Source organism: Mesoplodon mirus (genome assembly GCF_964341445.2).
Source record: "Mesoplodon mirus genome assembly, chromosome: 16".
In the NCBI taxonomy this organism is placed as follows: Eukaryota; Metazoa; Chordata; class Mammalia; order Artiodactyla; family Ziphiidae; genus Mesoplodon; species Mesoplodon mirus.
The window spans coordinates 69,482,124-69,507,311 of NC_138992.1; the positions used below are offsets into that span (position 1 = coordinate 69,482,124).

The window sequence follows — 25,188 nt, forward strand, 5'->3', positions numbered from 1 at the left end:
GTTTAATTACCACAAAGGGAATCAAAATATGTTCACTGTAAATTAAATACCAATCATTTACTTAATTGTGGAAAATGCTCTGAGAATGTAAATTCTATTTGAATACTAAATTGTTTTGTTAATTATACACTGCCAGCCACAAACACCAGATATATTGTTCTTCTTTCTTGACTGCTCCCCCTTTTTTTCTGCATCCCATCCCTTTCCTGATTAGTAACTATTTGAATCTGTCCTTTGGAACTCAGGGAATGTTTAAGAGACTGAAACCTTTTTCCTACTAGGAAACAGGGACACGAAAAGGCTTTTGTACCCAAGGGGGCCTCACAGTCCTGCTTGGTTTTAAGGGCAGGGATGTGTATGTGCGCCCATAGTCCAGGAGCAAGGCCTTCTGAAGAGAGCTGGCTGTGCTATTCTGGAGCAGGACCCTACCCAAGAGAACAATATTCCTTTGAGTTCTTCTGCAGCCACATCATACAGGGGGGCTCCTGTTCCCTCATGGGATATTGCTAGTACTTTAGTAACACATGAAGTCCTAACGTGTAGCCCTGGTGAGGCTACCAGAGTCAAGCCACATGTTAGATATTGTTAAAGGCTGGGTTTTCTTAGGATTTTAGAAAATAGATAGGTAGACAGATAGAAAGAAAGAAATAGGAGTAATATTTTCTCCTTATGCTCCTATGGATTATCTTGTTCATTCCTTTTAATACATGTGTTCTACTTTGGATTCCTTTATGTACCTCATTAGATTTATATAACCTACTGTGGAGAATTGACTTTGAAGATGACCCTTTTGCTTGAAGAGCAGTGCAATGAGTTCAGCTGACATGAGTCCTAGTGACAGAAACAGGCAGATCAGATATCTTTTGAACCCTAAAGAGCTAGACCAAGTGACAGCCAAACAAATCAAGAGTTTCTCTGTATGCAGTGTGACTAGGATGGCGGATACTTTGGGTCTCTTCTACTCACTTTACAAGGAGAAGGGTAGTAGAAGAATGGATGAATCATGTTACAATAGAAAAATGTCTGAACTACTTTTGTTACTTTTGTTACAGACCAACATTTAGATACTGCAGTGTTTATCTTGGACGTTGCTTATTGAATAGTTAGGCCACAGATGCTTGATAGCTTACATAGTTCAATCATTTTTCCCCTACAGCAAACTCAGCTAAGTTAAATCTCACAAATCATTATTTTTCCATCTAAGTAGGTGAAAGATAAGCAAACTGTTTTGATTGAGTGCTGTAGAACTTTTCTAGTATAAAGCTAAGGCCTTCATGATACCTCAATACTACAATGAATATTATTTTTCTACTTTCCTAATAGGCTATACATCTCTACAAAAAAATCTATTTACACCTTTATGCTGATTTGAAGTAGAATAAATTATTATTTTGTCTTCATTGATACCTTTTGAGATGACAATGATGTCTAAAGTGTATATTAGCATATTATTAGCCTCTTTGACAGGGAACATATTTTGGTGTCTTCTAACATTAGCTCATTCCATTTGATATGCTGGGTCCATTGGCATTTACTGGTTGGTTCATTGGCATTTACTGGAAGAAAGGCCAGAGGATTGATGAGAAGGGTCCTTGAGAGCAAACTCAGTGAACTCAATGCTAAAACACTGTTTTCATACATCAATATGTAGAGTTAATTTGATGAGGTTGAAAAAAATCCCATCCTGATAGAGAGATTTTAACTTGAAAATGAAGTCTACCCCACCCTTCTCTGGTTTGCCTTCCAGCTGTTACAAGAGACCTGGAAAATAGTAACTGCTAATGACTGTTCCATAAATTGCTTTGTTACATATTTATACATTTAAAGGAACAAATCTAAGCAACCTCTAGGGACTCTTTTTAATACAAAATAAAAATTTATTTTTTTGCAAGAAACTTTTTAATGACTCCAATACAAGTTTCCTTCCAGGCTAAACAAAAAGGGGTTGACCAGATGGCTAACACTGAAGAACAAATGCAAGTTATTTAGTCCTGATTCCATCATTTGAGTAAGTGCAGTTGAAATTTAGGGAGAGGTTTGGGGTTAGGATGAGACATTAAGCAAGTTAGAAGGACTGCATAAGAAGATGATTATAGATGTACTTTTATAAAGGCAAAAGGAGCAAACTCAACTGAATAATTTTTCAAAAAAATGTTTTTAGGGCTTCTGTGGTGGCGCAGTGGTTGAGAGTCTGCCTGCTGATGCAGGGGACACGGGTTCGTGCCCCAGTCCGGGAGGGTCCCACATGCCGCGCAGCGGCTGGCCCCGTGAGCCATGGCCGCTGAGCCTGCGCATCCGGAGCCTGTGCTCCACAACGGGAGAGGTCACAACAGTGAGAGGCCCGCGTACTGGAAAAAAAAAATGTTTTTACTTAAGTTTTAGTTATTTTGTATTTCTTCCCTGTGTTTTAGGACCATGGATTATTTTAAAATTATTGGGTTAACTGTGTTTCTGAAAAGATTGTCTATATACTGAAGATAATTCATTGATAGATTTATTTCTCTTTTTCCAAATGAGTCTTTTTCTTTTTTAAATAAATTTATTTATTTATGGCTGCGTTGGGTCTTCGTTGCTGCGCGTGGGCTTTTCTCTAGTTGTGGTGAGCCAGGGCCACCCCTCCTTGCGGTTTGTGGGCTTCTCATTGCGGTGGCTTCTCTTGTTGCAGAGCACGGGCTCTAGGCACACGGGCCTCAGTAGCTGTGGCTCGTGGGCTCCAGATGCGCAGGCTCAGTAGTTGTGGCTCATGGGCCTAGTTGCTCTGCCACATGTGGGATCCTACCAGACCAGGGCTCAAACCCGTGTCCCCTGAATTGGCAGGCAGATTCTCAGCCACTGCGCTAACAGGGAAGCCCCCAAATGAGTCTTCTGACAAATAGAAAGTAAGATCAGCCTCTTAGTTATAGTGATACCACACTATCCTTCCCTATTCAGTGAATTATTTTTTATTAATGAAATGTGAGAACACCCAGTTTTTAAAGAACAGAGCAGTGCATAGCAACAGAAAATTTGTCATATCCAATTGTTTACTAATGGATCTTAATAATATCTTGAGAGATGTAAAGAAAGGAATTTTGGCTAAGTAACTGAAATATGCAATACCATTAACCAGAAACAATAAGATAAAGACATGCCATATTAGACATATTAGATCATTGTCCAGGCCTTCAAACAGAATTTGTCAGACATAATCTCAATATTATAACAAATGAATTAACTAAAATATATCCTTTTAATTTTGCTTTATTGACTGGCATACTAATAAAATATTTATTCCCAAAATTACTTTTGCTATCATGATTAACCAAATGACTGTTTAACTAATAATGTTATTCTCATGAGAACATGTCTAGACATCATGTTAATCACTTATTTGTAGAAGCTGACTGTTGTATAGTTCTTGGTTTCCCAGAACATGAGTTGAAATAGTCCCTGTGGCTTTCTGCTTATCTCCAAGAAATGGAATAAAATGCATTCTTGCCAATAATGAAGACACATAAAATAAATAATATCAGGATAATAATCCTGATTATTTCTGCTTTAAATAAAGCTTTGAGTCACTCGTTTTAAAGACACCTCTTTTCCATTAAAAACATCCATCTCTATAGTTGTAATATTTAAATGATTTTCTCCTCCATATTGTAAATTCTGACTGCATAAATTCCACCTGTTTCAATATATTAAATGGATGTAAATGGCATAAGACTAGATTCCAACACCATTTTTTTTTTTTGACGAAGGGATTGATTAGTTTTTGCAAGTAAGATTTGTATATGAAATTGATTTGTTTTGGCCTGCCGGCCTTGTATAAGGATTGACAGGATTAGGTTTCTCACATGCAGATACTAGGATGACAACAATCCATTGTCTGTATGTCCTGCTAATTGTGGGTCTTGGTAAAAATGAGTCATCTCTACAAGCCTGAGTGTCTTAAGGGATCAGTTTTAGGTGAAGTGGATGGGTGAGAAAAGCTCATTTAGGGAACTCAGAGAGAAGAGCTTTTTCAGACCTAGCCTTAGGGTGAGAGAACTGAGGGGTCTGAGGGAAGCCAAAAGGATTCTTGAACAATAATAACTCCCCAATACTTTCCCAAATTTCCCAGCATTCATACCAACATTTAAGCCCTAAAGCTTAAGAGAATCCATAAGGAATGACAGAAGTTTCTCTATTTAACACAGGTTCTAAACAGCTCTTTGTTAGTCAGCTCTTCCTCAAGTCCACAATGACTTTATAAAAACCTTGGCCATGTATATGTGCTAGCATATTTGTTTCTGACGAACCTAAGAGCAGGACAGGAATAAAGACACAGATGTAGAGAATGGACTTGAGGACACGGGGAGGGGGAAGGGTAAGCTGGGACGAGGTGAGAGAGTAGCACTGACATATATACACACGACCAAATGTAAAACAGGTAGCTAGTGGGAAGCAGCCGCATAGCACAGGGAGATCAGCTTGGTGCTTTGTGACCACCTAGAGGGGTGGGATAGGGAGGGTGGGAGGGAGATGCAAGAGGGAGGGGATATGGGGATATATGTATACATATAGCTGATTCACTTTGTTATACAGCAGCAACTAACACAACAATGTAAAGCAACTATACTCCAATAAAGATGTTTAAAAAAAAAAAAAAGGAGAAAGATGGAGGAAAAAAAAGTCTTGGCCAAAGCTGGCCCTATTGGAGGCAGGCAGGCAGTGACTGACCCTCTTTGCTCTGTGTAGGACTTTGTCCCTATTGAAGTCATTAAGTTGGACACTTGTGAGCAGAAAGCTTCTGCATGTAATTTATTTGGGTTAAGGTGTTAAGTTACTTATAAAAGGAAGCATAGCTACCTAATGTCAAGAATGTGCAGGGTTTGGGATTTTACTCTACTTTATAAGCTAGCAAGTTAGCCTGTTACTCTTTCATGGGTGCTGGACCAGAGACCAAAGACTTTATTGCTCATGGCACAGAAGCCAGCACAAGCTTCACACCTCTTTGTTGTATTCCCCATGCCCCTTGGGCCATGATGGACCCCTGCACGTATAGTGGGTTGTGTTGAGGAGAGGAATATTGAGTTACTGTTTTTTAATTGGAATATAATTGCTTTACAATGTTGTGTTAGTTTCTGCTGTACGATGAAGTGAATTAGCTCTATGTATACATATAGCCCCTTCCTCTTAGGCCTCCCCCTCCCCCAATCCCACCCATCTTAAAGCATTAGTCTAAGTAAAAAAAAAAGACAAACAATAGAAAAATGAGCAAAGAACGTAAATATCTAAGCTATACAGAAAGAAAGAAAACTAATAAACTGTGGAATGATGTCATACATCAGTCATAAATTAAATGCACATTAAGAGTACAAGGAAACTATGTTATCACCAAATTTGCAACATTCTTTTTTTTTTTTTTTTGTGGGTGTGTGTTAGCAAAAGTGGTCAGATAGATATTCTCATATACTACGTTTGGAAGAAAAAGTTGGCAAAAAAGTTATACTCTTTCACCCAGTAATTTTACCTCTAAAAATCCATCACACAGAAATATTTTAAAAATCTCTATAGTGATTATTATTTTTTTTTTTGAGTTACTTTTCTAGCAAGAGGAAGCAAGACTACTCTTTGTCAGGGGTGGGATGGGGGAGATGTTACCTCATCCCTAAGGGTTGCTAGTTGAAAACACAACCCTGAGAAATGGTTCAGGCAAAGAGTGATGATAAATTTGGAGGTCATCAGTGTATCTATAGATAGTATTTAAAGCCATGTGACTGGATTAGATCACTAAGGAAGTGAGTGAAGGGAGAGAAGAGGTCCAGGGAATAAGTCCTGGAACATATTACATTTAGGGGTTGGAGAGAAGTTAACTCACCAGCAAGAGACAGAAAAGGACTGACCCAAGGGATACAGGGATACAAGAAAGCCAGGGCTATTGGCCGCATCCAAGGCCTCTGATAGGTCAAGGACAACGAGCACTGTGTTACTGAGGGCTGGGCTGGGTAAAGTGGAGGAAATGGGAGACCCTGACAGAAGTGGTTTTGATGGAGGGTGGGGCAAAAATCTGATGAGACTGGGTTCAGGAGGAAATAGGATGTCAACGATTGTTTCAAGGAGTTTGCCTAAAAGGAGAGTAGAGAAAGGGACAGCAGCTGGAGAAAGATGTGAGGTCGATGGGGATTTTTGTTTTTGTTTTGAAAAGTGGGTATTACTACAAAATGTTTGTTTTCTGATGGGGATAAACTCTTTTTTTTAATCATAATTCACAATTTGGGGTCATGGAGACCAAAGAATCTCTCGCCTGTCCAAGCACACATGCACTTTTTATGTCTCCAAGCCCTCTCTAATCCTTCTTCAACCTGGATTTCAAGGCTTATCCCCCACTCTTCTCTGCCATAGCCTGTGCTCCAACTCCCCACACATTTCTCATTCTCTGCCTGCCCGCCAACCCCTGACCCGTTCTCATATCTCTGCTTGCCCATCCTCTAAGTCCTGAGGTTAATGGCACTTTCTTTGATCTCTCCAGTGGATACGCCTCTAGTCTGAACTGTCTCAGAACTTTGTTCTTATATCTCCAGTGGCGGTTCCCAGCATTGCTTTGTATCATAGCTATGTGTGCACTTCCCAGTAGACCCTTGAAGGCAGGAACCCTCGGAGAGAGCTGATAGAATGGCCACATCCTCTGAGAGTCCTGACCTGGTTCCTTCAGGAAGAGGATCTGCTCCTTCCCTTACTTTGGCATGGCCTCATGTACCACGCTGAAGGCACATTTCACATGATTATACAATCTGTCTGCATGTCTGTCTCCACCACCAGGCTCTGGAGAGAACTTTTTGTCAACTCAACTTTGCATTTCAGACACACTGCCTGGTACAAAGAAGGTATTCATTAAATGTTTATGAATGAATAAATGATGAGCAGCGCTGTATTGCAAAGCAAAGTGGGGGCAGGGAAACCAGTATGGCTGAAATAAGGTGGGTGAATATCACAATTCCAGCGTGTTAGCAACGCTGAAATTCCCACAGGGTTCCCGGGTCACTCAGCCAACGTAAAAGCCAGCTCTGCTCACCACAGCAATAGCTTTCGTATTGACTTGATAAGTTCCACAGATTTTTGCTGTTTTGCTTTGATACCATCTGGGTCATGCAATAAACACGAGAACAAGCCAATGATTGTACCATGTTAGACAGATGGATGTATCATAAACATGTAGAAAGAAAAGGGATTTTAGGGATATTAGTCTATTTCCACTTATGAATTAACTATTGGTTGATTTTACATGAAACCAAACATTTGAAGTACATTAAAAGTAGCTACAGGTATCCCTGAATACATGCTGCTTCCTTCACTGGGGAGAGGAGAAATAATATGATGGAATAAGAATTTTCTAGCCAGTTTACTGAAGCGATCAGTGGTTTTCATAAGGAATGCTGGTGCTCCAACCCTCACTGCAAGTCTCAATGCAGCCTGCCCTCTTGTCAGGTCAGGATGACAAACAGAATGTCCAGGCACATGACACATGGTTACTGATTTGGGAACCTTCTGACTCCCTCTTTTAGAAGGGGTGTGGGCTCAGCTTTGTGCAATGGCTCACCCTCTGTACTGGATGGGACAGCAGGCATATCCTTCCTTCCTAGGGAGATACTTAAAAACTCTGAGACTGAAGAACAGGCTGCAAGTGGACAGTCTCATCACACAGAGCTGTGTGGACACGTTTCTTTCTCTATGGCTTCCAGGAGGGCTTCTACATGCAACTGTCACCCATGTCCATCTGTTTTCTCCTGTGTGCCCAGCAGAACAAAAGTCTGGGAACTTAGGATCCTCAGGGGAGGAGGCCCCCAGAGGGACTGGCTTCTTATTTATACGGATGACTCTAGGGAGAGTATCCTCGGAATCCTAGTAATTCCTAACCTATTTGTTTTTTAATCAAGCTGCTCATACTTATCCTTCAGGAATCCAGAATTTGTTATGTCTGTTTATGGAAGTGTCCTATGCCAAGTGAAGCCTGAAATTATTTGAAGACATTTGGTTCACTCTCCTAAGAGTCCCACTGGCACCCTGGGCTCCAAATGAATCAATGAATATGGAAATAAGTTGTTTTCTCTACGATGACCATAAAAATATACACTGGCAACAGCATCACATTACTTTGGGCTTTGGGGATTTATCGCCCTTATGTGTATGAGAAGCGCTTGTGTAAACAGTCAAAATGGAAAACAAATGGTTTGCTGGCTTCAACCAAGGAAGATAAGCTTTTTAATGACATGCTTTTATGATGCAGACACTCTGCACAAGCCAGCTCAGCAATCTACAGAGGACACACAAGTTACTCTGACTTGCAAAAAACTTTGTTCTCAGTGCATTTCTGGTGTCAAGTCATTGAGGAATAAGAGCATTGTTCAAACAGGACAAACAAACAAACAAGTATTTAGGTAACTCATATCTGGGACCTTTCTAAGTGTCCACTGCCAAGCTTGATGATTCTTCAATGGCATCATGTAAATAGTTTGGTAGGGTCATAGTACCTGAGTGTTACGAGGTGATTTGAAGAAAAATGTTTCTACTAAGAAAAATGTCTTCTAGTTTTTACCCATTTTACAATCTTAAACATAAACCTAAAAGTCAATTTGTAAATGTGTGAGATGCACATAAATGTAGCTTGGAGCTCAAGAGTTGCTTTTGTGATGGTGTTGGAATGTGGTGGGTAGGGTCTTGGGTGAGCATATATGTGGACTTACTCCAGGTCACATCGAGCTCTGACCCCTCCATACCTGATCCTCTACATGGAGTCAGGTCTAGGGAATTGGAGTAAAATCTGGGCTTAGGCATCCACTCAGACCCACCTCAACTTGTCTGTTCCATCTTGAGCTGTTGACTTCACTCCCTAGCAACTCAGACCTCTAGTTCTGATGACTCATTTTGAATCTGTTCTTTGGCTTACTAGAGCATGTTGACTCTTCTTGTGCCTCTCAGGGTCAAGGGTGGGCACCCTCAGTGTCTCAGGAGAGACATTCCTGCCAATACACCCTCAAATCCAGCTTGCCACTGGACCACACAACCCGACAGTGGGACGTCCATCTCCAAATCTTATGTATTGAGAACGGAGGTCCCCAGAGCACTCACTGAAAGGCAGTGGATGGCAGAGTGGCCGTGCTCTGAGCCCCATCTTAGGTAGCCAGGCACTGCCCCAGGGCATACAGATCTGTGTGTCTGTCCACTGCCACCTGCTTCCCACTGAGAAGCTGGCTCAGTCAGCAAGGGAGTCGCTGAGAGGATATTAACAAACGGCAATGTCTGGAGCCCTATCGATTGTGGACACTGCTCTCGCCATCCAGGGACAGTCATGCAACCTCCATAGACTTCTCAACCCCTTGTTGCAGATGGAGTTCTATGTGGATATATAGACTTTACAGATCTTAGGAGAACCCAAGAGAAAAACAGGCATTCCTCTGCTTGGACGATCTGTGGAATTTAAGGGGAGACATTTTGCAAAATGGAAGTCTACTTGTCCATAATCAAGTGGGGTTTTCACAGGTTTCTTAATTCATTTGAGGGATGTATTTGAAAGTCCCATCTAGTGACATGTGGCAGGAGCTGTGATCTGCTTGGCTGAATTAGTACATGGAGTCAATTCCACCTAATTCCCTTCTTGAACAGGAGACCGAATGAGACTGTGGTCTAGTTCTGAGAAGGCCCCAGGGTGTTCTTTGTGAGCAACTGGCTGCAGTACCAGTGCACCAGCCTTTGTAACTATTGAACCTTTGAGGGAAGCAGAGGCGCAGCCTAGGATCTGCCCGGACTTCACTGTTCTGCAGCAGATCACCCATCCTCCATTCAGGGCCAAGGCGGGGGAGGATCCCATGTCATGGACCGCCTGACCTCTCCTGATGGTCTCTGTGATGAGGACTGCCACCTTGCCTGTGTGCAGTTCCTGCACCCTCCTTGGTTCTGAGCCTCTGTATCTCTTTTCTCGTGACTTCTAGAACAACTTCAGGGTCCCTGGGACCAATGATCTCCTTTGAAGGGATTCAGGGAGTTCCATTTAATGCTTGGGGAATCCACAAGAGGCAACTCTTGCTTCTGGTGTTGCTCCAGTGTATCCAGTTGTCAGGAGGGGTTTCAGCCTTGTTCCCGGAATCCAGTGCTTATCTTACAGTTAATGGTTATGCTGGTTGAGAGTCCAGCTTTGTGGTTGGAGAGATCTCAGTCCAAATACTGGCTTTGCCACTACTACCTGAGCAACCTTTGGCAAGGTATTTGACCTCTCTGAGCCTCAGTTTCCTCATATATAAAATGGGGAACATGATCATATTAAATACTTCATTGATTATTGTGAGGGTTACTGAGCTAGTGGATGTTTAGTGCTTAGCACAGGGCTTAGCAGGACACTATAGGTCCATTGATTCATTAAGCCCTTATATCTTTAAGACCCAAGTTCTATCATCATCTTCATTCTATGAAGGAGAAAACTGAGGCACAGAGGTTAATCAATTTATCCCCAAACCACTTAGGTAGGAAGTTACACTCTGACTCTGTAGCCCATGATGTTGACCTCTCTCCTTACTGCTGCTGTATATACAGCTCTTCTACAATCCAAAGCTGCATTTACTCGGCAAAGCAGTTACAAACTCCTTTATACTATAATCTCGAGATTTTTCTTTTTTAAAAATTTATTTATTTATTTATTTATTTATTTTTGGCTGTGTTGGGTCTTCGTTGCTGTGTGTGGGCTTTCTCTAGTTGCAGTGAGCGGGGACTACTCTTTGTTGTGGTGCGCGGGCTTCTCATTGCAGTGGCTTCTCGTTGCAGAGCATGGGTTCTAGGGTGCGCGGGCTTCAGTAGTTGCAGTGAGCGGGCTCTAGAGGGCAGGCTCAGTAGTTGTGGCTCGCAGGCTCTAGAGCGCAGGCTCAGTAGCTGTGGTGCATGGGCTTAGTTGCTCCCAGCATGTGGGATCTTCCTGGACGAGGGATCGAACCTGTGTCCCCTGCATTGGCAGGCAGATTCTTAACCACTGCGCCACCAGGGAAGTCCCAAGAGTTTTTTCATAGTAATCTTACATGGGATTAAGTACTATCCAGGTGTTCACGCACCCCACTGCTCACCACATGCTCTGTTCTTTTAAAATGATGATTTAAACTTTCCAAAGCATTTAAAAAGCCTGAGAAGTACAAGATTTGAGTCAAAAGCATAAAATAGTTCCAAGATGCTTGTGTCTAATAATCTGGAGTTTTTAGACTTTACTTTTAGTTTTACTAGATACTTTTCCAATACAATGAGCAACAGTCATCATTATTCCTTATAATATGTTGAAATCATTAGAAAGGAGGCGGTTTTCACTAATGTTATCCATTTTCTTATTGTCCAAACTAAGAGTTTTTTCCTAAGATGGCTTTGGAATGATCCCAGAACTATAAGGCTGTGATATTTCCTTTCAAATTCTAGTGCCTGTCAGGGTCCAGGCAAATTCATTATTATTGGAGTTTAATTGATTGCTAAATGTTTTGTTGAAATTCAGATGCACCATGTATTTAGATCCAGGCACAGTCTAGCAATCATTACTGAAAATGCAACAAGGTTAATTCACTATGATCTACTCTTAGAGAGTCTGTGTTGACCTCTAGGGGTTCTATCATTTTTGTTATTAAGAGTCCTTAAATAATGTGTTTAAGAATCTATTCCATTGTAGGATGGTGGAAGGATCGAGTTTTCTTTCTCTATAATTTGTGAAATTCATCTTTCAAGAAATGAGACAATTGCCCAGGTCCAAGAAGGAAAACTTAAAGAACCACCCAAGCAGCAATCTTGGTTCTTTACCTTTGATAAAAGTGAGTTGCGGGCCTCCCTGGTGGCGCAGTGGTTGAGAGTCCGCCTGCCAATGCAGGGGATACGGGTTCGTGCCCCGGTCTGGGAGGATCCCATATGCCGCGGAGCGGCTGGGCCCGTGAGCCATGGCCGCTGGGCCTGCGCATCCGGAGCCTGTGCTCCGCAACGGGAGAGGCCACAACAGTGAGAGGCCCGCATACCGCGAAAAAAAAAAAAAAAAAGTGAGTTGCATGATTTATGGAAGATGGGACTGAGCTCTGAGTTGTACAAGCCACACTAAAGCTGTTGCAATCCAAATATCTCAAACAGAGCCATGTGCTACCAGTGGGGTCAGTGGGATTCTCATAGGAGCAGCTGTTCCCGTGGTGCCAAAGCTGGCTCTCGGCAACCTTTGTTGTCCCCAGTTGGCATTTTCAAGGTAGATATCTCAGGCCCAATTGTCAACCTCCCTCAAAGTGCAGAATGTTTACATGTAACCACATTCCAGAAAGGGAATTTGGGAGTTGGAGTGTTAATCAAAAACGATATTTGGGTTGGGTAAGAGGGGTCGGACTGAAAGAAAGTAGTTCTAAAACTATTTTTTCAACTAACGTTTTTGGATTAAAATATTTTACTTCAAGAACCAGTGAAATTTCTAGATGCTTTAAACTGTACCCACAAAAATCCTAAGTAAAAAATAGGTGATATTTTTTGTAGTTGTGGGTGAAAATAAATGGCACCTCTACTTCTATTTCAGGTGTTTAAAAATGAGAATAGTTGACAATAGCTCTGACTATTGGTTTCTTGTTCCAGTTATCGGACTGAAACTCTTTTGCTGTATGGACATTCCAGGAGAAAAGCATTAAGGGTTGGTTCAGTGGTAGTTAAAGCTGGTCTCCCTACTCTTCTCTGAGAAGTAGAAACTGTGTGGGAAGAAGCTTTGGTGTCACATAAACTCAGCGGGAGAGAATAGTGTTCAACGAGCTTTAAAAATATGGCATCTTAAAAGGGTTCTTGAGGCATCTCTCTCAGCATCACTGACAAAAAGTATATGTTCCCTACCAGGTTTGATAGCTTTCTACTTTTCCACATGATGGGAGCTGAGCTGAGAGAATGATCTTATTCACTGTAGAGAATTCTAGAGAATATCTGAATGGGCATATATTACACAGCTATTTCTAGGTAATAATCTGATACTTCAGGACAGATGATATTGCCTTATATTTTATGGTGCATGTTTCTATTTCATTAGAAGAAGAGACCTATGTAACCATTTGTGGTGACATTTGAGTATTTACTAGGTACTTAGTGCTAAGTTCTCCAGAATTTAACTTTCACAACGTATTTGTAAGGTGAGTAGTAGTATCTTTTTTTTTGTGGATGAGGAAAGGAAGGATCAGAATAACTAGTTTCAGTTTACATAGCTAGTTAGTAGTGGAATCAGGAATCAAGTGTACGTCATTAGTCTACAAAGTCCATGTCTTTGACATAGTTTAGAATGTCTCCATATTCACTGGGCAAGACCGGAGACAGTGAAGACTTGGGTTTCATTAGAGCTTCTCCACTGAGAAGGCACCGTGCATGGCAAGTGGCTCATGCTGCCCTCCCAACGGCCCTAGGCTCCCAACCATCTTGCTCATTGATGGACCAAACCAAGCCCGACCCTGTATCACTTCTTCTCCTTCTCCTTTCTTTGCTCCTCCTCTTAGGTCACAAAGTAGAGCAGAGTTATAGTGCTCATGCCTTATAAATATGAACAAATGAACTGGGACTTCCCTGGTGGCTCAGTGATTGAGAATCTGCCTGTCAGTGCAGGGGACACTGGTTCGATCCCTGGTCCTGGAAGATCCCAAATGCTGCGGAGCAACTAAGCTCGGGCGCCACAAATACTGAGCCTGTGCACCTAGGCTGGTGCTCCACAACGAGAGAAGCCAACACAATGAGAAGCCCATGCACCACGCATCACAACGAAGAGTAGCCCCTGCTTGCCACAACTAGAGAAAGCAGGTGCGCAGCAGCAAAGACCCAATACAACCAAAAAAAAAAGAACAAATGAATTTTAACTTCCTCAGCTTCAACTGTGGCTTCATCTTCCTCCTCAAGCTTACCCCCAGCCTCAGCCTGGACCTCAGCTTCATTTCCAGAACCTGGCAAATTCTGCGTTAATGTCTAGCTCATGATCTTCAGGAATTCCTCTACATAGCATCAAATCCTGACAGCTGCGAGATCCCTCTAAGCCCATCTTGGCAAATCAGTTTATCTTTTCATTCACAGTTTCCCATCTCTTCAAATGAGGAGAATACATTAATAAGTTGTTTCCATAGACTTTTCCTACAATAAACTTTTTTTTTCTTTTTTTTTTCAGTACGTGGACCTTTCACTGCTGTGGCCTCTCCCGTTGCAGAGCACAGGCCCCGGACGCGCAGGCTCAGCGGCCATGGCTCATGGGCCCAGCCACTCCACGGCACGTGGGATCCTCCCGGACCAGGGCACGAACCCGCATCCCCTACATCAGCAGGTGGACCCTCTACCACTGCACCACCAGGGAAGCCCCCTTCATTCTTTCTTAATGCATCTGAGGATAAGAAGTCTTTCCTCTTTAAAGGATCACTCCTGTCTCTCTAATGTTTTTTCTTATCTTGATTTTTCAAAGATCTTTCTTTTGCTCTTTTGAGTTTGCTCTTTTGAGACATTGTCTCCAATATCTCCTTTTCACAGATTCTTTTCCTTCTGCCTTCAAAAATGTTCAGTTCTCCCTTATCTTACAGAAGTGTCATTTGATTCTCTCACGTCTTACAGCTTCTTCCTTCTATGCATGAACGTCTGAAATGAACGTTGTTATCAGCTGCCTGCTTTCCTCTGCTTTTCATTCCTTCCTTAATTCACTGCCATTTGGCTTCTGGCCCTACTTTTCTGCTGAGATTGCTCTTGTAAAGGTTAGCAGTGTACATTTTTTCAAATCGAATGGCCTTTTTATCCATCAAAATTCACACAGAATCAGAGTCGACATGAAGTTCCAACTGGACTGTGAGTATTAGATTCTGCCAGGCCTCCCCATCTCTATCCCACCTGCCTCTGGACTTCAGCGGCCCCAGTGCCTAGAAGCAATGCTTGCTGTGCTGACAGTGGACCGAAAGGCTAGGTCAATGGTGGGGCTTAGCAATGAATTCCTTTCTGACAGCAGCAGCATGGTCCTATGTGGGTGTGATGTTGAACGGCCCTTGTGTCAAAGGAGACAAGCTGGGACAATTCAGGCTTGACACAAACGTAGGGTAGGAAAAATCTGCCTGGGATCTGGGGGAGGGACTGGCTCCAAAACAAACTTCAGGAGAGAGTCAAAGTCAGCTGGGATCCTGGCTCTAGTCCCTAGCCGAGGTTGTCCCAAGTCAAGAGAGGAAAGCGAGCCAGGATCCAGCGTCGGGGTAGTGATACATTCTCAGAGCTCTTGGTTTTAAGGATGGAAAACAAGTGCAGTGCATTTAAGGAGAGTGAAGGAGACTGGAAGCAAAGGCAGATCCAGATGAAAGGAGATACAGAAACCAGGGAGAGAGGCAGCTGGGGTTGAAAGCCACCTTCCTTCCAGTTGAGGAGAGGGAAGCATGGGGATTCGAGGAAAGAATCCAGCCCAAGAAATTAGGGCAAAATAACCAAGCATGCTGGCTGATGGCACAGTTAGGAATAGATCAGGAAGGACATGAGTTCCTCTGCATCCATGGCTTCTCTTTCTGCAGTTTCAGCTACCCTCAGTCAACTGTACTCTGAAAATATTACATGGAAAATTCCAGAAATAAACAATCCATAAGTTTTAAGTTGCTCCCTGTTTTGAGTAGCGTGGTGGAATCTCATGCCATCCCACTTTGACCCGCCCGGGACGTGAATCATCCCTTTGTTCAGCATGTCCTGTCAGTTAGTCATTTAGTAGCTGACTTGGTTATCAGATGACCAGTGTTTGTTTTAAAGTAATCCTTATTCTACTTAGTAATGGCCCCAAAATGCACGAGTAGTGACGTTGGCAGTTTGGATATGCCAAAGACAAGTGGTGAAGTGCTTCCTTTAAGTGAAAAGGTGAAAGTTCTTGACTTAAGGAAAGAAAAAAAAGCCATATGCTGAGGTTGCTAAGATCCATTGTAAGAACAAATTGGTGAAATTGTGAAGAAGGAGAAAGGAATTCGTGCTAGTTGCACTGTTGTGCCTCAAACTGCAAAAGTTATGGCCACAGTGAGTGATAAGTGCTTAGTTAAGAGGGAAAAGGCATTACATTTGTACAATAAGATATTTTGAGAGAGAAACAGAGAGAGGGAGGCTACATTCACACAAATTTTATTACAATATATTGTTATAAATGTTCTACTTTATTATTGCTGTTGATAATCTCTTACTGTGCCTAATTTATAAATTAATTATCATAGGTATGTATGTATAGGAAAAAACATAGTACTATATATAAAGGCTTTGGTCTATCTGTGGTTTCAGGCATCCACTAGGGGTCTTGGAATTTATCCCCCCAGGATAAGGGGAGACTACTGTATACAGCCTGATGCTCACACTGGCCCTGGTTACTCATCTAAGGATATGGAATTACTTCCAGACCCTAACAGTGAGTTGGGAGAGGGCTCCTAATATATTACTAGGCTTGCATCTCACTAAGCTGGGACTTTACAAGGGCTGAGGGCATGTACTGCCTCTCAAACTCAAGTGACCATACATATTACCTGGGATCTTGTTAATTTGCAAATTCCAATTTAGTTGATTTGAGGTGGGGCCTGAGATCCTGCATTTCTAGCAAGCTCCCAGGTGGTATTGCTGTTGCTGGTCTATAGGCAGCTCTTTGAACAGCAAGGAGGGCAGGAAGCAACTGTTGTTATGAGCATTTGGGGTAGGACAGAGCCTGTCATTGAAAGAAATCAGCCCCTGATTTTGTCCTTTGGTTTTGGTCCTACTAAAATCTAACCAATGTGGCCAATAGAGTCAAAGCAATGTGGGTATGGATAGCGTGCCACCGTTTGTTTAAAAAAATTGGGGGGAGGGAATGCATGTGGGCATTCCCTTGTATGCTGTCGTGGGTTGCTAGTTGCCTATTCAATATGCATTGTTCCTTTGATCTTTATTATTAGAATCTCCAAGTTTGGGAGTGGCAAAGCGCCTGGCTTAAAATCTACCTCCTCTGACAAGGCTAGTCAACTAGATGTGATATGCAGCTTTCCAAAAGCTCTTTGAAGGGAGCTGACTGCAGGGACGCACGCCCTTTTGTTATTCCTTCCTCTTGGCTGGAATGTTGACGTGATAGATTTCACTCTAGCCACCATATTGTGATCATGAGGTGATTTTCAGGAAGAAAACTGAATGATCTGAAATCAGAATGATGAGGAAGGAAATATTAAAAGAGCCTGATTCTTTGGTGACTGTGGAGCCACCATTGTAGGCCTGCTGTGCCTGCATCCAGATCCCTCTCAGATGAGAGTCAAACACATCTCTATCTTCTACATAACTAATACTTGGGCTTTCTTCTATACGTAGCTAAATTCAATTATAGGCTGGTATTATACGTACGTAATATTTCTGGAAGCTTATCCACAGAATTGATATCAGCTGTTGCCTCTGGAGAGGGGAATTGATCCACCCTGGTTTAAGGGCTGGGAGGAAAATTTAAATTTTACAGTATTCCCTTGTGTCCTTTTTAGAGTTTTCATTCTTGGATAATAATAACAACTAGCAACTGCAAATAAAAGGGGGAAGGGGAGGGTGGGATGAACTGGGAGATTAGGATTGACATATCTACATGACCATGTGTAAAATAGATAGCTAGTGGGAAGCAGCTATAAAGCACAGGAAGCTCAGCTCAGTGCTCTGTGATGACCTAGATGGGTGGGATGGGGGGGTGGGGAGTGTGGGAGGGAGGTCCAAGAGGAAGGGGATATAGGCATACATATAGCTGATTCACTTCGTTGTACAGCAGAAACTGACACAACATTGTAAAGCACTTCTACTCCAATAAAAAAATAAACAAACCATAACAACAAAACACAAACAAAAAAGCAAACAAGTGAAACAGAAACAATAGTAATGTGAGAACCGAATTCTGTGAGTGTTCATGAAAAACATATTTTGAATTTCAGTCTCTGTTTTCACATACTTTGAGTGATATTTTCTTTTCATTAAAGATGAAAGTGGACCCAGCTGCATTATATGAACTTAATCAGATATTTGTACATGAATGGAAGTTAGCATGCATAACTGACTTTCAACCCAACTCATTTTCTAACTTGCCTTCTGCAGAATTTTACATCAGGATTGCTATCCAAATAATTAAAGCTCCAGCATTTCTCTCACTGAAATCAGATCTCCAAGATTTTGAATTCATATTTGTGATTGATAACAAGTGAATAAATGGCTAAGGAAGAAATCTATTTTAAAGTATGTGTCTTTGTTTGTTGGGTATTGACACAATTTAATCTATCTAATGCAGTGTTGGATTTTCCTTGGGAGTGCCATCTTACGGCAAATATCTTAGGAGGCACAAATCTTTATGTATGATCAAAATGCAATTAATCAAGATCATTCAAGAGTCTTCTGCTTACACAAACACCTCCACTTGCCTTCCAAGGCTCTGTTCTACTACAAAGTCAATCTTCTCTCTTCTGGTTGGGGAAAATTTCTCCTCTTTTACCCAAACGTTCCATACTTTCTCATCATTCCAACCAGTTGATCATGGATATTTCCAGTGTCTGGGTGGCTGCCTCCTTTCTAAACCTTTCCCTGTTGTATATGTCTTTATGTATATACATGCATACACACACACACACACACATTTAGGAAGTAACTCATCAGTAAACATCACAGCTCTCCCTGACTTCCCCAGGCCACACTGAATCACTAGAGGAAACATCTACTCAATATTCTGTAATAACCTATATGGGAGAAAATCCAAAAAAGGATATATATATCTATATATCTATAACTGATTCACTTTGCAGTACATCTGAAACTAATACAATGTTGTAAATCAACTATACTCCAATAAAAATAAAAAAAAAAACAACTGGTGTCCTTTGGCTTCAGTCCACAGATATGCTTTATTTTGTTCATGTGTTATTTTCTTAAAATGTTAAGATGGTTGCCAAAAATAAAATATTATTTTGGAAGATGTCACAAAAAGTTTCAAATATCTAGGTTTCCTTAAAAGAATTGGACCTGTAGTTCTGCACATCACCAGTCTGCTCAAACTGAACAGCTGCTCCTCTTTAAAACAGAGCAGTCTCAAATTTTCCAGAGTATCCCCACATCCTATTGACTGACTTCTGAGCCATTTGAGTCTTTCCTCTTATCTTGTGATCCTTAAAAGGGGGACATGAAAGCTCGAGTGGGGAGGGGACCTGAGCGAGTGGATCTGAGCACAAAATTCTATGTAAACATTTGCAAGTATCTGCGTTTGTCTGGAGAGAGTCCACTGCCTCAAGCACACTTAGAACTATGTCCTGCTTGTACGAGAGCCCAGCACTGATTGCTTCTGTGTGAAATAATTACACAAGTTATTTTCTTCTTATTAAGCCAACTGTTTACACTAATGTACAATTTAAAAGTGGAATGGAGTCTACTGAGTATCAGAAGTCCCCCCTTTATTTTGTATGTCAGGTAACTGATCTACAAAGCTACTTATCACTGCCTAACACATCTTATTACCATTCCTTTACCATTTTATGTTTGTATGTTTCAACTTTCCAAATTAATGACAGACTCCTGGAGGGAGGGGTGTCATCTACTATTTATTTCTGGAAGCTAATAGAAGACCATATATATATATCAATAAATAAGTACTTAAATTTTTTTTTACCAAAAATACTGGGGTTTTGACATGAGAGAATCTTTTCCTCCTGATCGTTAAGATTTCCTTCCTTTACATTTGAATTTATGGTCACTTGCATTAGAATGGCACACCTGGCTTTGTTTATTTATTTTCTTTGGCAGTATATTTGTATCTATGTTTTCAAGTGTATAATTTGAGCATTTCACCAGGGGGCTAATAACTGCGGCCTGGAAAGTGTAAAGATAAATCTTATTCACAAGTCATTAGATCAAGAGACATTTTCTCACATCAGTTAGTATGGCGATAGTTTTTAAAAGGTCTGCCTGCTTCCCCCCATGGTGCTAATGTGAAGTGAAGTTAATCAAAGACTAGAAGGGAAGCATATTTGGAAGGAGATTTTGCAGACATCATTTGAAATGTTAACCTTTCTATGTAAGGCTCTGACTATGAAATAATTTTATCTTGAGTACCGTGCTGCTTCCTTCCTTTTTTTCTGTTTTTTTTTTTTAATTCTGAAAGGTTTTACCTTACATGATACCTAGAGATGTCTCTTCTCAGAAAAGGAATTAAATGATTGTGTAATAAAGAACTACTAAAATATATTTAATCCTTGTTAAAATGGATAAAAGTCACCTATGGAATCTGTTGTAAACTTTACCTCACACATATTCACCAGCCCTAGTCTTGTTATTTTTGCTTTTGCTACAATTTTGATCCTGTGAATAGAAGGATTTTAAGCCTGTTTCCACTTACTGATGGATTCTCAAATAATTTTCAGCCCGGATTTTCCTGACATCCTTTCTCTGCTATTTCCTTCAATTAATAATATTGATGTGTGTCAAGATGGAGAGAGAGGAAGGGCGAGGGAAGGAAGAGGAAGAAGAAGAGGAAGAGGAAGGAGGCTGGGAAGAGTGGGGTGTAGAGAAAGAGAGGGAGGGAGGGAGAGAGGGATGTGTGTCGAGACGGAAACCATGTCAGAGGGCTTTGCTAGGAATTTTTTTGCATTTTAGGAAAAGCAAAGTCACCATGCAAAACGACCAAATAAGGATGAAATTTTGTCTCTGCTTAAAAAAATAAATAGGAGGAGTATTTCAAATAGTTAACAGTGACATCAAACTGGCTCTATTTGTCCCCCCACTTCCCCCTCTCTGCTCGTTGGCTTCCAGAAGGGTCCAGCATCACCGTGTTCTTCCACGCTGCTCCCTAGTCCCAGATGCCTCGTTGGCATTAAAGAGAAAAATCACAGCCCTCTGGTGGTCTTCAAAGGATAAAATATTAAAGGAATAAAGCCATCTAATGATCTTAAAGGGCTTATAAAGGTTGCAAAATGGCACATTACCTGGCCGTGGGGAAGCGCTTTATCTAGTGATGACAGAGGTGACATGATCCAGACTGAACACTCCAAAACGGTGGCACGCACTTCCCTTCTGGGTGAGCAGGCCAGCCCTGCTGGGAGGGGAACCTCAAATCCAGTCTCCCTAGTTGGTGAGTGTGCAAGCACGTACATGCTGAGAGCATGGACACCCGAAGGGCTCTCCAGTTAGAGGGGAAGAAAACTCAACTGATGAGTTGGAATGATAACTGTCTATGCTTGAATACATTTCCGAACTGGTGGCTTCTTCTATATTATTGTTCAGGGGCACAGGCAGAAATTAAACACTCTGCTTGTGGGCAGAAAAACGACCTTCCAATAAATTGGAAAATAGCTCATGGAACATACATAAGTTGTAAGGAAGAACTGGTCTGAGTAGCAAGTTTCCACTCGCATCCTGGGTGTGGGCAGTGGGCTTGAGTGAGGAAACTACCTACAGGACATATCCTTTCATCGTTGTGCAAATTAACTAACAAAAGGAAAATCAGAAACAGAGAACTATCAGTGCTCATTTGCTAGAGATCTGTTTGTTGGTCAGTATTCTTATTTGCTGTCAGAGCTTAAACATGTTTCAATAATCCCCTTTGAAGAGCAGTGTTTTAAAAAGTTTAGTAACGTTGGCCTGTTATCTTTCTAAGGGGTCTTATTAAAAGATTTTAGTCTGCTTCAGATCAATGGATTCAAGAAGGATAATGTGGATTCCAACAGCTAGAACTGTCAGCTAAGCTGAAGATCTATTTATGCTTAAAATAAATTATTCTTACAGCCACTGAAACATACCACACTTTAATTGGGAAGGTGAATATATAGTGCATATTAATATATATTTTCAGCTAAAATCTTATTGAAGGAAATGAAATTATTTTAGTTTTCACTATGCCATTCCATTGTGGTTTCCCAAGATGAAACTAGAAATATTAATGATGCATTTTTCTCCTTTCAAACCCAAACCTGATTAAAAGTCACCCCACACTCATACCAGTGCCAGACCTTTGCTCCTCAAGTGCTCCTCTCTGAATCCTGGTCACTGCTCAAAGTCGATCCCAAGTGGTTTGCTATGAAAGCTTCCTGAGTCTACCTTGGACTTCCCTGAAATTTCAAATCATGCCTATTCTGAGTCTCCAAGAATTCTGGTGCCAATTCCAATGTCTGGGTTTTCCCCCATGCCACTATGCAATTCTCCAACATCAGCTGGGTGTCCTACAGTTCAACTCAATTCTGACATATCTATGTGGAGACACCATCAAATCCCACAGGTTAAGTAAGGGCTCAGTCCCACAAGACTGCCCCTCGTCCTCACCCCTGGTCAGATGCCAATCACAAGTCCAGGTCATTCGTTGTGCTCTGACCAACTAGCTATGCATTGGAGGTTCCAATGACCCCTCTCTTTGGGTTTGATTAATTTGCTAGAGCTCCTCACAGAATTCAGAGAAACACTTTACTTACCAGACCATCCGTTTATTATAAAAGGATATAACTCAGCTATAGCCAGATGGAAAAGATGCATATGGTAAGGTATGGGGAAAGGGCATGGAACTTCCATGCTTTCTTCAAGTGTGCCACTCTCCCCAAATCACGATGTGTTCAAAAACCTGGAAGCTTTCTGGATCCCATCCTTTTGGGGTTTTGTGGAAGGTTCATTACATAGACATGATTGATTAAATCATTGGCTATTGGTGATTGATTCAAGCTCCAGCCCCTCTCCCCACCCTGGAGGTCTGGGGAGGGGGGGTCTGAAATTCTAATTCTAATCACATGGTTGCTTCTCTTGGCAACCAACTCATCCTTGGCTGCAGTCCAAAGCTCACCTCATAACATAATAAAAGATAATTTTATCACTCATCACTTAGGAAATTCCAAGGGTTTTAGGAGCTCTGTGTCAAAAAAGGGGAAGACCAAATATATATTTCTCATTAATCACAGTATCACAGTCTCAAATGACATACCACTTTATTTGCTCTGCTTAATTTCCAAGAACCAGAACAAATTCCTCCTTTTTCTTGGGTACTTTTTAAACCATTAAAAAAGATATTTATACAAAAGTGCATATCAGAGATCAATAATGGCTAGATTTTATCAGTAGGAAGTGATGGCTCTCTCCTAGATAGAACCACAGGATTTACTATTTGCATCCCTAATTTATCACCATCATATGCTGCCTTATGTTGGTGTCTTTTGTAGGGCCTCTTTTTTTTTTTTCTTTTGGCCATGCTGTGTGGCTTGTGGGATCTTAGTTTCCCAACCAGGGATGGAACCCACAACCCCTGCGCTGGAAGTGGGGAGTCTTAACCACTGGACTGCCAGGGAAGTCCTGAAGGACCTCTTCTAATGTTCCACAGGATTTTAAATTTTTATCTTGTAGTCACTTTATCTTATTTTTCTGTGTAGCTTTGTGCCTATTCCATTGTTGGCACACCACATTTGTCTAATAAATTCATGCTAAAAAATTGAATATAGTTTTCTGGAACCCCTCGGATGAGTGCAACAAAAGATAAGAAGGGTTCATTCAAAACTTGCTTGTTGGCAAAACAATAGACAAATAGATCAATGGAACAGAACAGAGTGCCCAGAAATAGACCCACATAAATTTGGTCAACTGATATTTGACAAAGAAGTGAAGGTACTGCAAAGAGAGTGTTTTCAACAAATGATGTTGGAACAATTAGACATCCACATGCAAAAAACAAAAAACAAAGAAAAGAAAAGAATATACTCCACAAAAATTAACTCAAAATAGGTCATATATCTAAGTATAAAACACAAAACTATAAAACTAGAAAATAACATAGGAGAAAATCTAGATGACCTTGGACATGGTAATGTCTTGGTAGATCCAACATCAAAGGCACAGTCCATTAGAAAAATAATTGATGAGAGGAACTACATTAAAATTAAAATTTTCTGTTATGTAAAACACACTGTCAGGAGAATGAGTAGACAAACCATAGACTTGTGAAGAAAATATTTCTTCAGACTTCTTCAGACTTGTGGAGAAAATATTTGCAAAAGACATATCTGATAAAGGACTGTAAGCCTTTATCAAAGGCTACTTTATTAAAGTATACAAAAAACTTTTAAAACTCAGCAATATGAAAATGAACAATCCCATTGAAAAATAGGCCAAAGACCTGAACAGACATCTCACAAAAGAAGATACACGGCTGGCAAATAAGCATATAAAAAGATGGTCAACAGCATATGTCATTAGGGGATTTCAAATTAAAACAACAATGAGATAGCATGACACAACTATTAGAATGGCCAAAATCCAGAGCTCTGACAACCCTAAATAACAACGAGGATGAGAAGCGGCAGGAATTCCGGTTGCTGGTGGGACTGCAAAATGGTGCCCTTTGGAAACAGTTTGGCAATTTCTTATGAAACCAAACATACTCTTACCATTTCATCCTACTTTGGGTATTTAAGAGGTGGTGAAAACATGTCCACACAAAAAACCTGCATGTGGATATTTATATCAGCTTTATTCATAATTGCCCAAACTTGGAAGCAACCGAGATGTCCTTTAGTAGGTGAATGTGTTACATTCAGACAATGGAACAGTATTCAGCACTAAAAGAGAAATGGGTTGTAAAAGCCATGAAAAGCCATGATGGAACCTTAAACGCATATTCCTAAGTGAAAGACGTCAATCTGAAAAACTATATCCTGTATGATTCCAACTATGTGAAATTCTGGAAAATGCACAACTATGGAGTTGATAAAAGGGTCACTGGTCACCAGGGATTAGTGGGGAAGGAGGGATGAATAGATAGAGCACAGAGGATTTTTAGGGCAGTGAAACTATTCTGTATTATATATATATATATATATATATATATATATATATATATATATATATATTATGATGGATACATGTTATACATCTGTTAAAACTCACAGGATGTACAACTCCAAGAGTGAACGCTAATGTACACTATGGACTTCATACGATTATTATGTGTCAATGTAGGTTCATCAGTTGTAACAAATGGACCAATCTGATGTGAGGGTCTTTTTTAAAATTAATTAATAAACTTTTTTTTTAAGAAAAATTTTAAGTTCACAGCAACACTCAGCAGAAAGGACAGAGAGTTCCCATATACCACAGGCATGGGGTTTTGATAGTGGGGGTCTGTGCATATGTAGAGGCAGGGGGGTATATGGGAACCTATACTTATTAGGAGGCAGGGGGTATATGGGAACTCTCTGTAGCTCCTGTTCAGTTTTGCTGTGAACCTAATAAGGT

At 41.0% G+C, this 25,188-nt stretch overlaps 1 protein-coding gene across 1 annotated transcript in view; it reads right to left on the reverse strand.

Moving 5' to 3' along the window:
• The window catches only part of NKAIN3 (sodium/potassium transporting ATPase interacting 3), a gene marked incomplete at both ends in the record, with an annotated part of 522,360 nt that overhangs the window by 23,752 nt on the left and 473,420 nt on the right, over positions 1-25,188 (reverse strand). The gene's annotated exons all lie outside the window — the stretch shown is intronic.